Here is a 15,492-nt window from a genome sequence, read left to right on the forward strand (position 1 = left end):
CTGCAGCGACGCAAATACGATTCTGCGCAACAATGCGAACACTTCTCCTTCCCAGGCACAGAGAAGTTGCTAGCAGGGAATTCTCTGCCTGCCTTTCCCCAGTGCTCTGCAAGCTCTCCAGGGCAACAGCAAATGTGGGGCTCTGTGCTTTCTTTCGTTCTGAAAAAGTGTTAGTGTTTTCAGTGGAAAAGCGATTCTGCGCAACATTGGGAACACTTCTCCTTCCCAGGCACAGAGAAAGTGCTAGCAGGGAATTCTCTGCCTGCCTTTCCCCAGTGCTCTGCAAGCTCTCCAGGAGAACAGCAAATGTGGGGCTCTGTGCTTTCTTTCGTTCTGAAAAAGTGTTATTGTATTCTGCGGAAAAGCGATTCTGTGCAACAATGGGAACACTTCTCCTTCCCAGGCACAGAGAAGGTGCTAGCAGGGAATTCTCTGCCTGCCTTTCCCCAGTGCTCTGCAAGCTCTCCAGGGCAACAGCAAATGTGGGGCTCTGTGCTTTCTTTCGTTCTGAACAAGTTTTAGTGTTTTCTGCAGCGACGCAAATACGATTCTGCGCAACAATGGGAACACTTCTCCTTCCCAGGCACAGAGAAGGTACTAGCAGGGAATTCTCTGCCTGCCTTTCCCGAGTGCTCTGCAAGCTCTCCAGGGCAACAGAAAATGTGGGGCTCTGTGCTTTCTTTCGTTCTGAACAAGTGTTAGTGTTTTCAGCGGAAAAGCCATTCTGCGCAACAATGGGAACACTTCTCCTTCCCAGGCACAGAGAAGGTGCTAGCAGGGAATTCTCTGCCTGCCTTTCCCCAGCGCTCTGCAAGCTCTCCAGGGCAACAGCAAATGTGGGGCTCTGTGCTTTCTTTCGTTCTGAACAAGTTTTAGTGATTTCTGCAGCGACGCAAATACGATTCTGCGCAACAATGCGAACACTTCTCCTTCCCAGGCACAGAGAAGTTGCTAGCAGGGAATTCTCTGCCTGCCTTTCCCCAGTGCTCTGCAAGCTCTCCAGGGCAACAGCAAATGTGGGGCTCTGTGCTTTCTTTCGTTCTGAACAACTGTTAGTGTTTTCTGCAGCGAGGCAAATACGATTCTGCACCACAATGGGAACACTTCTCCTTCCCAGGCACAGAGAAGGTGCTAGCAGGGAATTCTCTGCCTGCCTTTCCCCAGTGCTCTGCAAGCTCTCCAGGGCAACAGCAAATGTGGGGCTCTGTGCTTTCTTTTGTTCTGAAAAAGTGTTAGTGTTTTCTGCGGAAAAGCGATTCTGCGCAACATTGGGAACACTTCTCGTTCCCAGGCACAGAGAAGGTGCTAGCAGGGAATTCTCTGCCTGCCTTTCCCCAGTGCTCTGCAAGCTCTCCAGGGCAACAGCAAATGTGGGGCTCTGTGCTTTCTTTCGTTCTGAACAAGTTTTAGTGTTTTCTGCAGCGACGCAAATACGATTCTGCGCAACAATGGGAACACTTCTCCTTCCCAGGCACAGAGAAGGTGCTAGCAGGGAATTCTCTGCCTGCCTTTCCCCAGTGCTCTGCAAGCTCTCCAGGGCAACAGCAAATGTGGGGCTCTGTGCTTTCTTTCGTTCTGAAAAAGTGTTAGTGTTTTCTGGAGAGAAGCGATTCTGCGCAACAATGGGAACACTTCTCCTTCCCAGGCACAGAGAAGGTGCTAGCAGGGAATTCTCTGCCTGCCTATCCCCAGTGCTCTGCAAGCTCTCCAGGGCAACAGCAAATGTGGGGCTCTGTGCTTTCTTTCGTTCTGAAAAATTGTTATTGTATTCTGCGGAAAAGCGATTCTGTGCAACAATGGGAACACTTCTGCTTCCCAGGCACAGAGAAGGTGCTAGCAGGGAATTCTCTGCCTGCCTTTCCCCAGTGCTCTGCAAGCTCTCCAGGGCAACAGCAAATGTGGGGCTCTGTGCTTTCTTTCGTTCTGAACAAGTTTTAGTGTTTTCTGCAGCGACGCAAATGCCATTCTGCGCAACAATGGGAACACTTCTCCTTCCCAGGCACAGAGAAGGTGCTAGCAGGGAATTCTCTGCCTGCCTTTCCCCAGTGCTCTGCAAGCTCTCCAGGGCAACAGCAAATGTGGGGCTCTGTGCTTTCTTTCATTCTGAAAAAGTGTTAGTGTTTTCTGGAGAGAAGCGATTCTGCGCAACAATGGGAACACTTCTCCTTCCCAGACACAGAGAAAGTGCTAGCAGGGAATTCTCTGCCTGCCTTTCCCCAGTGCTCTGCAAGCTCTCCAGGGCAACAGCAAATGTGGGGCTCTGTGCTTTCTTTCGTTCTGAAAAAGTGTTATTTTTTTTCTGCGGAAAAGCGATTCTGCGCAACAGTGCGAACACTTCTCCTTCCCAGGCACAGAGAAGGTGCTAGCAGGGAATTCTCTGCCTGCCTTTCCCCAGTGCTCTGCAAGCTCTCCAGGGCAACAGCAAATGTGGGGCTCTGTGCTTTCTTTCATTCTGAAAAAGTGTTAGTGTTTTCTGCAGCGACGCAAATGCCATTCTGCGCAACAATGGGAACACTTCTCCTTCCCAGGCACAGAGAAGGTGCTAGCAGGGAATTCTCTGCCTGCCTTTCCCCAGTGCTCTGCAAGCTCTCCAGGGCAACAGCAAATGTGGGGCTCTGTGCTTTCTTTCGTTCTGAAAAAGTGTTAGTGTTTTCAGTGGAAAAGCGATTCTGCGCAACATTGGGAACACTTCTCCTTCCCAGGCACAGAGAAGGTGCTAGCAGGGAATTCTCTGCCTGCCTTTCCCCAGTGCTCTGCAAGCTCTCCAGGGCAACAGCAAATGTGGGGCTCTGTGCTTTCTTTCATTCTGAAAAAGTGTTAGTGTTTTCTGCAGCGACGCAAATGCCATTCTGCGCAACAATGGGAACACTTCTCCTTCCCAGGCACAGAGAAGGTGCTAGCAGGGAATTCTCTGCCTGCCTTTCCCCAGTGCTCTGCAAGCTCTCCAGGGCAACAGCAAATGTGGGGCTCTGTGCTTTCTTTCGTTCTGAAAAAGTGTTAGTGTTTTCAGTGGAAAAGCGATTCTGCGCAACATTGGGAACACTTCTCCTTCCCAGGCACAGAGAAAGTGCTAGCAGGGAATTCTCTGCCTGCCTTTCCCCAGTGCTCTGCAAGCTCTCCAGGAGAACAGCAAATGTGGGGCTCTGTGCTTTCTTTCGTTCTGAAAAAGTGTTATTGTATTCTGCGGAAAAGCGATTCTGTGCAACAATGGGAACACTTCTCCTTCCCAGGCACAGAGAAGGTGCTAGCAGGGAATTCTCTGCCTGCCTTTCCCCAGTGCTCTGCAAGCTCTCCAGGGCAACAGCAAATGTGGGGCTCTGTGCTTTCTTTCGTTCTGAACAAGTTTTAGTGTTTTCTGCAGCGACGCAAATACGATTCTGCGCAACAATGGGAACACTTCTCCTTCCCAGGCACAGAGAAGGTACTAGCAGGGAATTCTCTGCCTGCCTTTCCCGAGTGCTCTGCAAGCTCTCCAGGGCAACAGAAAATGTGGGGCTCTGTGCTTTCTTTCGTTCTGAACAAGTGTTAGTGTTTTCAGCGGAAAAGCCATTCTGCGCAACAATGGGAACACTTCTCCTTCCCAGGCACAGAGAAGGTGCTAGCAGGGAATTCTCTGCCTGCCTTTCCCCAGCGCTCTGCAAGCTCTCCAGGGCAACAGCAAATGTGGGGCTCTGTGCTTTCTTTCGTTCTGAACAAGTTTTAGTGTTTTCTGCAGCGACGCAAATACGATTCTGCGCAACAATGCGAACACTTCTCCTTCCCAGGCACAGAGAAGTTGCTAGCAGGGAATTCTCTGCCTGCCTTTCCCCAGTGCTCTGCAAGCTCTCCAGGGCAACAGCAAATGTGGGGCTCTGTGCTTTCTTTCGTTCTGAACAACTGTTAGTGTTTTCTGCAGCGAGGCAAATACGATTCTGCACCACAATGGGAACACTTCTCCTTCCCAGGCACAGAGAAGGTGCTAGCAGGGAATTCTCTGCCTGCCTTTCCCCAGTGCTCTGCAAGCTCTCCAGGGCAACAGCAAATGTGGGGCTCTGTGCTTTCTTTTGTTCTGAAAAAGTGTTAGTGTTTTCTGCGGAAAAGCGATTCTGCGCAACATTGGGAACACTTCTCGTTCCCAGGCACAGAGAAGGTGCTAGCAGGGAATTCTCTGCCTGCCTTTCCCCAGTGCTCTGCAAGCTCTCCAGGGCAACAGCAAATGTGGGGCTCTGTGCTTTCTTTCGTTCTGAACAAGTTTTAGTGTTTTCTGCAGCGACGCAAATACGATTCTGCGCAACAATGGGAACACTTCTCCTTCCCAGGCACAGAGAAGGTGCTAGCAGGGAATTCTCTGCCTGCCTTTCCCCAGTGCTCTGCAAGCTCTCCAGGGCAACAGCAAATGTGGGGCTCTGTGCTTTCTTTCGTTCTGAAAAAGTGTTAGTGTTTTCTGGAGAGAAGCGATTCTGCGCAACAATGGGAACACTTCTCCTTCCCAGGCACAGAGAAGGTGCTAGCAGGGAATTCTCTGCCTGCCTTTCCCCAGTGCTCTGCAAGCTCTCCAGGGCAACAGCAAATGTGGGGCTCTGTGCTTTCTTTCATTCTGAAAAAGTGTTAGTGTTTTCTGCAGCGACGCAAATGCCATTGTGCGCAACAATGGGAACACTTCTCCTTCCCAGGCACAGAGAAGGTGCTAGCAGGGAATTCTCTGCCTGCCTTTCCCCAGTGCTCTGCAAGCTCTCCAGGGCAACAGCAAATGTGGGGCTCTGTGCTTTCTTTCGTTCTGAAAAAGTGTTAGTGTTTTCAGTGGAAAAGCGATTCTGCGCAACATTGGGAACACTTCTCCTTCCCAGGCACAGAGAAAGTGCTAGCAGGGAATTCTCTGCCTGCCTTTCCCCAGTGCTCTGCAAGCTCTCCAGGGCAACAGCAAATGTGGGGCTCTGTGCTTTCTTTCATTCTGAAAAAGTGTTAGTGTTTTCTGCAGCGACGCAAATGCCATTCTGCGCAACAATGGGAACACTTCTCCTTCCCAGGCACAGAGAAGGTGCTAGCAGGGAATTCTCTGCCTGCCTTTCCCCAGTGCTCTGCAAGCTCTCCAGGGCAACAGCAAATGTGGGGCTCTGTGCTTTCTTTCGTTCTGAAAAAGTGTTAGTGTTTTCAGTGGAAAAGCGATTCTGCGCAACATTGGGAACACTTCTCCTTCCCAGGCACAGAGAAGGTGCTAGCAGGGAATTCTCTGCCTGCCTATCCCCAGTGCTCTGCAAGCTCTCCAGGGCAACAGCAAATGTGGGGCTCTGTGCTTTCTTTCGTTCTGAAAAAGTGTTATTTTTTTTCTGCGGAAAAGCGATTCTGTGCAACAATGGGAACACTTCTGCTTCCCAGGCACAGAGAAGGTGCTAGCAGGGAATTCTCTGCCTGCCTTTCCCCAGTGCTCTGCAAGCTCTCCAGGGCAACAGCAAATGTGGGGCTCTGTGCTTTCTTTCGTTCTGAACAAGTTTTAGTGTTTTCTGCAGCGACGCAAATGCCATTCTGCGCAACAATGGGAACACTTCTCCTTCCCAGGCACAGAGAAGGTGCTAGCAGGGAATTCTCTGCCTGCCTTTCCCCAGTGCTCGGCAAGCTCTCCAGGGCAACAGCAACTGTGGGGCTCTGTGCTTTCTTTCATTCTGAAAAAGTGTTAGTGTTTTCTGGAGAGAAGCGATTCTGCGCAACAATGGGAACACTTCTCCTTCCCAGACACAGAGAAAGTGCTAGCAGGGAATTCTCTGCCTGCCTTTCCCCAGTGCTCTGCAAGCTCTCCAGGGCAACAGCAAATGTGGGGCTCTGTGCTTTCTTTCGTTCTGAACAAGTTTTAGTGTTTTCTGCAGCGACGCAAATACGATTCTGCGCAACATTGGGAACACTTCTCCTTCCCAGGCACAGAGAAGGTGCTAGCAGGGAATTCTCTGCCTGCCTTTCCCCAGTGCTCTGCAAGCTCTCCAGGAGAACAGCAAATGTGGGGCTCTGTGCTTTCTTTCGTTCTGAAAAAGTGTTATTGTATTCTGCGGAAAAGCGATTCTGTGCAACAATGGGAACACTTCTCCTTCCCAGGCACAGAGAAGGTGCTAGCAGGGAATTCTCTGCCTGCCTTTCCCCAGTGCTCTGCAAGCTCTCCAGGGCAACAGCAAATGTGGGGCTCTGTGCTTTCTTTCGTTCTGAACAAGTTTTAGTGTTTTCTGCAGCGACGCAAATACGATTCTGCGCAACAATGGGAACACTTCTCCTTCCCAGGCACAGAGAAGGTACTAGCAGGGAATTCTCTGCCTGCCTTTCCCGAGTGCTCTGCAAGCTCTCCAGGGCAACAGAAAATGTGGGGCTCTGTGCTTTCTTTCGTTCTGAACAAGTGTTAGTGTTTTCAGCGGAAAAGCCATTCTGCGCAACAATGGGAACACTTCTCCTTCCCAGGCACAGAGAAGGTGCTAGCAGGGAATTCTCTGCCTGCCTTTCCCCAGCGCTCTGCAAGCTCTCCAGGGCAACAGCAAATGTGGGGCTCTGTGCTTTCTTTCGTTCTGAACAAGTTTTAGTGATTTCTGCAGCGACGCAAATACGATTCTGCGCAACAATGCGAACACTTCTCCTTCCCAGGCACAGAGAAGTTGCTAGCAGGGAATTCTCTGCCTGCCTTTCCCCAGTGCTCTGCAAGCTCTCCAGGGCAACAGCAAATGTGGGGCTCTGTGCTTTCTTTCGTTCTGAACAACTGTTAGTGTTTTCTGCAGCGAGGCAAATACGATTCTGCACCACAATGGGAACACTTCTCCTTCCCAGGCACAGAGAAGGTGCTAGCAGGGAATTCTCTGCCTGCCTTTCCCCAGTGCTCTGCAAGCTCTCCAGGGCAACAGCAAATGTGGGGCTCTGTGCTTTCTTTTGTTCTGAAAAAGTGTTAGTGTTTTCTGCGGAAAAGCGATTCTGCGCAACATTGGGAACACTTCTCGTTCCCAGGCACAGAGAAGGTGCTAGCAGGGAATTCTCTGCCTGCCTTTCCCCAGTGCTCTGCAAGCTCTCCAGGGCAACAGCAAATGTGGGGCTCTGTGCTTTCTTTCGTTCTGAACAAGTTTTAGTGTTTTCTGCAGCGACGCAAATACGATTCTGCGCAACAATGGGAACACTTCTCCTTCCCAGGCACAGAGAAGGTGCTAGCAGGGAATTCTCTGCCTGCCTTTCCCCAGTGCTCTGCAAGCTCTCCAGGGCAACAGCAAATGTGGGGCTCTGTGCTTTCTTTCGTTCTGAAAAAGTGTTAGTGTTTTCTGGAGAGAAGCGATTCTGCGCAACAATGGGAACACTTCTCCTTCCCAGGCACAGAGAAGGTGCTAGCAGGGAATTCTCTGCCTGCCTATCCCCAGTGCTCTGCAAGCTCTCCAGGGCAACAGCAAATGTGGGGCTCTGTGCTTTCTTTCGTTCTGAAAAAGTGTTATTGTATTCTGCGGAAAAGCGATTCTGTGCAACAATGGGAACACTTCTGCTTCCCAGGCACAGAGAAGGTGCTAGCAGGGAATTCTCTGCCTGCCTTTCCCCAGTGCTCTGCAAGCTCTCCAGGGCAACAGCAAATGTGGGGCTCTGTGCTTTCTTTCGTTCTGAACAAGTTTTAGTGTTTTCTGCAGCGACGCAAATGCCATTCTGCGCAACAATGGGAACACTTCTCCTTCCCAGGCACAGAGAAGGTGCTAGCAGGGAATTCTCTGCCTGCCTTTCCCCAGTGCTCTGCAAGCTCTCCAGGGCAACAGCAAATGTGGGGCTCTGTGCTTTCTTTCATTCTGAAAAAGTGTTAGTGTTTTCTGGAGAGAAGCGATTCTGCGCAACAATGGGAACACTTCTCCTTCCCAGACACAGAGAAAGTGCTAGCAGGGAATTCTCTGCCTGCCTTTCCCCAGTGCTCTGCAAGCTCTCCAGGGCAACAGCAAATGTGGGGCTCTGTGCTTTCTTTCGTTCTGAAAAAGTGTTATTTTTTTTCTGCGGAAAAGCGATTCTGCGCAACAGTGCGAACACTTCTCCTTCGCAGGCACAGAGAAGGTGCTAGCAGGGAATTCTCTGCCTGCCTTTCCCCAGTGCTCTGCAAGCTCTCCAGGGCAACAGCAAATGTGGGGCTCTGTGCTTTCTTTCATTCTGAAAAAGTGTTAGTGTTTTCTGCAGCGACGCAAATGCCATTCTGCGCAACAATGGGAACACTTCTCCTTCCCAGGCACAGAGAAGGTGCTAGCAGGGAATTCTCTGCCTGCCTTTCCCCAGTGCTCTGCAAGCTCTCCAGGGCAACAGCAAATGTGGGGCTCTGTGCTTTCTTTCGTTCTGAAAAAGTGTTAGTGTTTTCAGTGGAAAAGCGATTCTGCGCAACATTGGGAACACTTCTCCTTCCCAGGCACAGAGAAAGTGCTAGCAGGGAATTCTCTGCCTGCCTTTCCCCAGTGCTCTGCAAGCTCTCCAGGGCAACAGCAAATGTGGGGCTCTGTGCTTTCTTTCATTCTGAAAAAGTGTTAGTGTTTTCTGCAGCGACGCAAATGCCATTCTGCGCAACAATGGGAACACTTCTCCTTCCCAGGCACAGAGAAGGTGCTAGCAGGGAATTCTCTGCCTGCCTTTCCCCAGTGCTCTGCAAGCTCTCCAGGGCAACAGCAAATGTGGGGCTCTGTGCTTTCTTTCGTTCTGAAAAAGTGTTAGTGTTTTCAGTGGAAAAGCGATTCTGCGCAACATTGGGAACACTTCTCCTTCCCAGGCACAGAGAAAGTGCTAGCAGGGAATTCTCTGCCTGCCTTTCCCCAGTGCTCTGCAAGCTCTCCAGGGCAACAGCAAATGTGGGGCTCTGTGCTTTCTTTCGTTCTGAACAAGTTTTAGTGTTTTCAGCGGAAAAGCGATTCTGCGCAACAATGGGAACACTTCTCCTTCCCAGGCACAGAGAAGGTGCTAGCAGGGAATTCTCTGCCTGCCTTTCCCCAGTGCTCTGCAAGCTCTCCAGGGCAACAGAAAATGTGGGGCTCTGTGCTTTCTTTCGTTCTGAACAAGTGTTAGTGTTTTCAGCGGAAAAGCCATTCTGCGCAACAATGGAAACACTTCTCCTTCCCAGGCACAGAGAAGGTGCTAGCAGGGAATTCTCTGCCTGCCTTTCCCCAGTGCTCTGCAAGCTCTCCAGGGCAACAGAAAATGTGGGGCTCTGTGCTTTCTTTCGTTCTGAACAAGTTTTAGTGTTTTCTGCAGCGACGCAAATACGATTCTGCGCAACATTGGGAACACTTCTCCTTCCCAGGCATAGAGAAGGTGCTAGCAGGGAATTCTCTGCCTGCCTTTAACCAGTGCTCTGCAAGCTCTCCAGGGCAACAGCAAAAGTGGGGCTCTGTGCTTTCTTTCGTTCTGAAAAAGTGTTAGTGTTTTCTGCAGCGACGCAAATGCCATTCTGCGCAACAATGGGAACACTTCTCCTTCCCAGGCACAGAGAAGGTGCTAGCATGGAATTCTCTGCCTGCCTTTCCCCAGTGCTCTGCAAGCTCTCCAGGGCAACAGCAAATGTGGGGCTCTGTGCTTTCTTTCTTTCTGAAAAAGTGTTAGTGTTTTCAGCGGAAAAGCGATTCTGCGCAACATTGGGAACACTTCTCCTTCCCAGGCACAGAGAAAGTGCTAGCAGGGAATTCTCTGCCTGCCTTTCCCCAGTGCTCTGCAAGCTCTCCAGGGCAACAGCAAATGTGGGGCTCTGTGCTTTCTTTCGTTCTGAAAAAGTGTTAGTGTTTTCTGCGGAAAAGCGATTCTGCGCAACATTGGGAACACTTCTCCCTCCCAGGCACAGAGAAGGTGCTAGCAGGGAATTCTCTGCCTGCCTTTCCCCAGTGCTCTGCAAGCTCTCCAGGGAAACAGCAAATGTGGGGCTCTGTGCTTTCTTTCGTTCTGAACAAGTTTTAGTGTTTTCTGCAGCGACGCAAATACGATTCTGCGCAACAATGGGAACACTTCTCCTTCCCAGGCACAGAGAAGGTGCTAGCAGGGAATTCTCTGCCTGCCTTTCCCCAGTGCTCTGCAAGCTCTCCAGGGCAACAGCAAATGTGGGGCTCTGTGCTTTCTTTCGTTCTGAAAAAGTGTTAGTGTTTTCTGGAGAGAAGCGATTCTGCGCAACAATGGGAACACTTCTCCTTCCCAGGCACAGAGAAGGTGCTAGCAGGGAATTCTCTGCCTGCCTATCCCCAGTGCTCTGCAAGCTCTCCAGGGCAACAGCAAATGTGGGGCTCTGTGCTTTCTTTCGTTCTGAAAAAGTGTTATTGTATTCTGCGGAAAAGCGATTCTGTGCAACAATGGGAACACTTCTGCTTCCCAGGCACAGAGAAGGTGCTAGCAGGGAATTCTCTGCCTGCCTTTCCCCAGTGCTCTGCAAGCTCTCCAGGGCAACAGCAAATGTGGGGCTCTGTGCTTTCTTTCGTTCTGAACAAGTTTTAGTGTTTTCTGCAGCGACGCAAATGCCATTCTGCGCAACAATGGGAACACTTCTCCTTCCCAGGCACAGAGAAGGTGCTAGCAGGGAATTCTCTGCCTGCCTTTCCCCAGTGCTCTGCAAGCTCTCCAGGGCAACAGCAAATGTGGGGCTCTGTGCTTTCTTTCATTCTGAAAAAGTGTTAGTGTTTTCTGGAGAGAAGCGATTCTGCGCAACAATGGGAACACTTCTCCTTCCCAGACACAGAGAAAGTGCTAGCAGGGAATTCTCTGCCTGCCTTTCCCCAGTGCTCTGCAAGCTCTCCAGGGCAACAGCAAATGTGGGGCTCTGTGCTTTCTTTCGTTCTGAAAAAGTGTTATTTTTTTTCTGCGGAAAAGCGATTCTGCGCAACAGTGCGAACACTTCTCCTTCGCAGGCACAGAGAAGGTGCTAGCAGGGAATTCTCTGCCTGCCTTTCCCCAGTGCTCTGCAAGCTCTCCAGGGCAACAGCAAATGTGGGGCTCTGTGCTTTCTTTCATTCTGAAAAAGTGTTAGTGTTTTCTGCAGCGACGCAAATGCCATTCTGCGCAACAATGGGAACACTTCTCCTTCCCAGGCACAGAGAAGGTGCTAGCAGGGAATTCTCTGCCTGCCTTTCCCCAGTGCTCTGCAAGCTCTCCAGGGCAACAGCAAATGTGGGGCTCTGTGCTTTCTTTCGTTCTGAAAAAGTGTTAGTGTTTTCAGTGGAAAAGCGATTCTGCGCAACATTGGGAACACTTCTCCTTCCCAGGCACAGAGAAAGTGCTAGCAGGGAATTCTCTGCCTGCCTTTCCCCAGTGCTCTGCAAGCTCTCCAGGGCAACAGCAAATGTGGGGCTCTGTGCTTTCTTTCCTTCTGAAAAAGTGTTAGTGTTTTCTGCAGCGACGCAAATGCCATTCTGCGCAACAATGGGAACACTTCTCCTTCCCAGGCACAGAGAAGGTGCTAGCAGGGAATTCTCTGCCTGCCTTTCCCCAGTGCTCTGCAAGCTCTCCAGGGCAACAGCAAATGTGGGGCTCTGTGCTTTCTTTCGTTCTGAAAAAGTGTTAGTGTTTTCAGTGGAAAAGCGATTCTGCGCAACATTGGGAACACTTCTCCTTCCCAGGCACAGAGAAGGTGCTAGCAGGGAATTCTCTGCCTGCCTATCCCCAGTGCTCTGCAAGCTCTCCAGGGCAACAGCAAATGTGGGGCTCTGTGCTTTCTTTCGTTCTGAAAAAGTGTTATTTTTTTTCTGCGGAAAAGCGATTCTGTGCAACAATGGGAACACTTCTGCTTCCCAGGCACAGAGAAGGTGCTAGCAGGGAATTCTCTGCCTGCCTTTCCCCAGTGCTCTGCAAGCTCTCCAGGGCAACAGCAAATGTGGGGCTCTGTGCTTTCTTTCGTTCTGAACAAGTTTTAGTGTTTTCTGCAGCGACGCAAATGCCATTCTGCGCAACAATGGGAACACTTCTCCTTCCCAGGCACAGAGAAGGTGCTAGCAGGGAATTCTCTGCCTGCCTTTCCCCAGTGCTCGGCAAGCTCTCCAGGGCAACAGCAACTGTGGGGCTCTGTGCTTTCTTTCATTCTGAAAAAGTGTTAGTGTTTTCTGGAGAGAAGCGATTCTGCGCAACAATGGGAACACTTCTCCTTCCCAGACACAGAGAAGGTGCTAGCAGGGAATTCTCTGCCTGCCTTTCCCCAGTGCTCTGCAAGCTCTCCAGGGCAACAGCAAATGTGGGGCTCTGTGCTTTCTTTCGTTCTGAACAAGTTTTAGTGTTTTCTGCAGCGACGCAAATACGATTCTGCGCAACATTGGGAACACTTCTCCTTCCCAGGCACAGAGAAGGTGCTAGCAGGGAATTCTCTGCCTGCCTTTCCCCAGTGCTCTGCAAGCTCTCCAGGAGAACAGCAAATGTGGGGCTCTGTGCTTTCTTTCGTTCTGAAAAAGTGTTATTGTATTCTGCGGAAAAGCGATTCTGTGCAACAATGGGAACACTTCTCCTTCCCAGGCACAGAGAAGGTGCTAGCAGGGAATTCTCTGCCTGCCTTTCCCCAGTGCTCTGCAAGCTCTCCAGGGCAACAGCAAATGTGGGGCTCTGTGCTTTCTTTCGTTCTGAACAAGTTTTAGTGTTTTCTGCAGTGACGCAAATACGATTCTGCGCAACAATGGGAACACTTCTCCTTCCCAGGCACAGAGAAGGTACTAGCAGGGAATTCTCTGCCTGCCTTTCCCGAGTGCTCTGCAAGCTCTCCAGGGCAACAGAAAATGTGGGGCTCTGTGCTTTCTTTCGTTCTGAACAAGTGTTAGTGTTTTCAGCGGAAAAGCCATTCTGCGCAACAATGGGAACACTTCTCCTTCCCAGGCACAGAGAAGGTGCTAGCAGGGAATTCTCTGCCTGCCTTTCCCCAGCGCTCTGCAAGCTCTCCAGGGCAACAGCAAATGTGGGGCTCTGTGCTTTCTTTCGTTCTGAACAAGTTTTAGTGATTTCTGCAGCGACGCAAATACGATTCTGCGCAACAATGCGAACACTTCTCCTTCCCAGGCACAGAGAAGTTGCTAGCAGGGAATTCTCTGCCTGCCTTTCCCCAGTGCTCTGCAAGCTCTCCAGGGCAACAGCAAATGTGGGGCTCTGTGCTTTCTTTCGTTCTGAACAACTGTTAGTGTTTTCTGCAGCGAGGCAAATACGATTCTGCACCACAATGGGAACACTTCTCCTTCCCAGGCACAGAGAAGGTGCTAGCAGGGAGTTCTCTGCCTGCCTTTCCCCAGTGCTCTGCAAGCTCTCCAGGGCAACAGCAAATGTGGGGCTCTGTGCTTTCTTTTGTTCTGAAAAAGTGTTAGTGTTTTCTGCGGAAAAGCGATTCTGCGCAACATTGGGAACACTTCTCGTTCCCAGGCACAGAGAAGGTGCTAGCAGGGAATTCTCTGCCTGCCTTTCCCCAGTGCTCTGCAAGCTCTCCAGGGCAACAGCAAATGTGGGGCTCTGTGCTTTCTTTCGTTCTGAACAAGTTTTAGTGTTTTCTGCAGCGACGCAAATACGATTCTGCGCAACAATGGGAACACTTCTCCTTCCCAGGCACAGAGAAGGTGCTAGCAGGGAATTCTCTGCCTGCCTTTCCCCAGTGCTCTGCAAGCTCTCCAGGGCAACAGCAAATGTGGGGCTCTGTGCTTTCTTTCGTTCTGAAAAAGTGTTAGTGTTTTCTGGAGAGAAGCGATTCTGCGCAACAATGGGAACACTTCTCCTTCCCAGGCACAGAGAAGGTGCTAGCAGGGAATTCTCTGCCTGCCTATCCCCAGTGCTCTGCAAGCTCTCCAGGGCAACAGCAAATGTGGGGCTCTGTGCTTTCTTTCGTTCTGAAAAAGTGTTATTGTATTCTGCGGAAAAGCGATTCTGTGCAACAATGGGAACACTTCTGCTTCCCAGGCACAGAGAAGGTGCTAGCAGGGAATTCTCTGCCTGCCTTTCCCCAGTGCTCTGCAAGCTCTCCAGGGCAACAGCAAATGTGGGGCTCTGTGCTTTCTTTCGTTCTGAACAAGTTTTAGTGTTTTCTGCAGCGACGCAAATGCCATTCTGCGCAACAATGGGAACACTTCTCCTTCCCAGGCACAGAGAAGGTGCTAGCAGGGAATTCTCTGCCTGCCTTTCCCCAGTGCTCTGCAAGCTCTCCAGGGCAACAGCAAATGTGGGGCTCTGTGCTTTCTTTCATTCTGAAAAAGTGTTAGTGTTTTCTGGAGAGAAGCGATTCTGCGCAACAATGGGAACACTTCTCCTTCCCAGACACAGAGAAAGTGCTAGCAGGGAATTCTCTGCCTGCCTTTCCCCAGTGCTCTGCAAGCTCTCCAGGGCAACAGCAAATGTGGGGCTCTGTGCTTTCTTTCGTTCTGAAAAAGTGTTATTTTTTTTCTGCGGAAAAGCGATTCTGCGCAACAGTGCGAACACTTCTCCTTCGCAGGCACAGAGAAGGTGCTAGCAGGGAATTCTCTGCCTGCCTTTCCCCAGTGCTCTGCAAGCTCTCCAGGGCAACAGCAAATGTGGGGCTCTGTGCTTTCTTTCATTCTGAAAAAGTGTTAGTGTTTTCTGCAGCGACGCAAATGCCATTCTGCGCAACAATGGGAACACTTCTCCTTCCCAGGCACAGAGAAGGTGCTAGCAGGGAATTCTCTGCCTGCCTTTCCCCAGTGCTCTGCAAGCTCTCCAGGGCAACAGCAAATGTGGGGCTCTGTGCTTTCTTTCGTTCTGAAAAAGTGTTAGTGTTTTCAGTGGAAAAGCGATTCTGCGCAACATTGGGAACACTTCTCCTTCCCAGGCACAGAGAAAGTGCTAGCAGGGAATTCTCTGCCTGCCTTTCCCCAGTGCTCTGCAAGCTCTCCAGGGCAACAGCAAATGTGGGGCTCTGTGCTTTCTTTCATTCTGAAAAAGTGTTAGTGTTTTCTGCAGCGACGCAAATGCCATTCTGCGCAACAATGGGAACACTTCTCCTTCCCAGGCACAGAGAAGGTGCTAGCAGGGAATTCTCTGCCTGCCTTTCCCCAGTGCTCTGCAAGCTCTCCAGGGCAACAGCAAATGTGGGGCTCTGTGCTTTCTTTCGTTCTGAAAAAGTGTTAGTGTTTTCAGTGGAAAAGCGATTCTGCGCAACATTGGGAACACTTCTCCTTCCCAGGCACAGAGAAAGTGCTAGCAGGGAATTCTCTGCCTGCCTTTCCCCAGTGCTCTGCAAGCTCTCCAGGGCAACAGCAAATGTGGGGCTCTGTGCTTTCTTTCGTTCTGAACAAGTGTTAGTGTTTTCTGCGGAAAAGCGATTCTGCGCAACATTGGGAACACTTCTCCTTCCCAGGCACAGAGAAGGTGCTAGCAGGGAATTCTCTGCCTGCCTTTCCCCAGTGCTCTGCAAGCTCTCCAGGGCAACAGCAAATGTGGGGCTCTGTGCTTTCTTTTGTTCTGAAAAAGTGTTATTGTATTCTGCGGAAAAGCGATTCTGTGCAACAATGGGAACACTTCTCCTTCCCAGGCACAGAGAAGGTGCTAGCAGGGACATCTCTGCCTGCCTTTCCCCAGTGCTCTGCAAGCTCTCCAGGGCAA

This window comes from Strix aluco, chromosome 5, assembly GCF_031877795.1.
Source record: "Strix aluco isolate bStrAlu1 chromosome 5, bStrAlu1.hap1, whole genome shotgun sequence".
Classification (NCBI taxonomy): Eukaryota; Metazoa; Chordata; class Aves; order Strigiformes; family Strigidae; genus Strix; species Strix aluco.